The sequence below is a fragment of the Wasmannia auropunctata genome, unplaced genomic scaffold (genome assembly GCF_000956235.1).
Source record: "Wasmannia auropunctata unplaced genomic scaffold, wasmannia.A_1.0 LD336071.1, whole genome shotgun sequence".
NCBI classification, from domain to species: Eukaryota; Metazoa; Arthropoda; class Insecta; order Hymenoptera; family Formicidae; genus Wasmannia; species Wasmannia auropunctata.
Genome location: NW_012026819.1, coordinates 213658 through 215495, shown reverse-complemented (window position 1 = coordinate 215495; position 1838 = coordinate 213658).

The window sequence follows — 1838 nt, the reverse complement described above, 5'->3', positions numbered from 1 at the left end:
GACAATCGCGGCAACGGCATCGTTCTGTCTTACGAAACTTGAGAGCGCTGATGGATAGACGCGCGGACGTCGAGCGACTCATACAGTCAACTCCGACATCATCGTCATCGTTATCGATCTGTGACTTGACAGTGCGACTCGTGAAAATACGCGACGGCAACATCGTTGCAAAATTGGTAACGCGCGACGCTTTTATTTACATGAAGCCTGCAACCGTGCTGTTCACGCTCGAACTCGAGTATTGCGTCGAGAATATATACATCGACTTGCGGCAAACTGTAATTACCGTTGACAATCGGTACAACGCATTCGTATCTTTCCTGCGCCAGAATTGCTTTACGAATAGATACGACGCGGCAAATATTCTGCGTAAAATGTGTGATAAGAGTTCGAGCGTCGAATGCGAATTGGTGGCGTATGCTCTGAACGCTATTGTACGCGACGCGTTTCACAACGAATAATCTTATATCTGTATGCTCTGAATATTAGTGATACGTCGCATGACGAATAAATAACTTTTTACTCCATCTTTGTGATTATTTTTTCCCATCCTTTCCATTAGCATTAGACTACCTTTATACTTATAAGAATATTACTTATAAGGATATTACTTATACTACTATATAGGAAGTAAACCGAACACACGTATACACGCGCACACATATGGTGCGGCACCGTGTCGCATCTCGACGAGACGCCGGTCACAATGTCTCGCTATGGTTGCGCACATGAAAGAGTTTCGGTCTCTTTGTTATTTCTTCCTCGCGATAAGCGTATACTTTGTTGATTGCGTTTCAAATAAACATTCTCGAAGAGCTATACCGAGATACGCATCGAAGCCCTGCCGAAGTTCTCAGTCTTTCGCAGTCGTTTGATGCGGGAACGTGTACCTAAAGTGTGCCTAAAGTGTGCAGCAACTCGCCAGTGTCTCAGGTAAACAAAGTTGTTGAAGAACATTGTACAAATATATGCGTTATTAGCGTCGTTGCCAGACTCCTCGTCCATCGTGTTGTTCTCGTCACCGACGACATCATGGGCAAGGAGTTTTGACAACAACAATGCAGTTAAACGTGTATAAAAAAATCTTTTCAATTTATAGTGCCATCATGGATTATTATTATGACTACAGCGATGACACAACGTCATCATCATCATCGCTTTTATTGACGCGGCCATTATCACCGAGGGCCGAAGTAATCCAGGCGGAAATTCTTATACATAATTGTCAATTACAGGTGAGAGATTTTTAATATACATATTTTTTATTTTTTATATATTTTGTATTTATATTTTTTATTTTTTATATATTTTGTATTTATATTTTGTATTTTTAAGGACATTGGAACGCAACAACTCTCCGCGTCACTGCCTCCGGCGCCGTCAACAAGAAAAGGAATTATACGTCCCTCTCTCGAGTATACGCACGTCCCTTTCGGGCGGGGGAGTGGAAGGAGTAGCCCCGATAGACGCATGGGCACGATAGGGACACTTCGCCGCGACGCGGGGATCATTGGCAGGCGACCTCCGACGCCGCGAATTATTCCGCCGGTGGAGAAGGAGGAGGAGGAGGAGGAAAGATCAGGAAACAGCGACAGGCAACAGCGCAGCCCCCCTCGCGACGTCCATCACGAGTTCATCATGACAATGGCGGCGCGAGCGGCGCAGCAACGACGGGCGCAGCGGCGGACCCGCCGATGGGTTATATCTACAAACATCGGTGCAAGAGATGACAGTGATGACGAAAGTAGAGTACTATCTTATGTGTAGATAACGAAAGTAGCGGCAGCGCTGGACTATTTTATATAATACACTTATTTTTTATACAATATATACTTGTA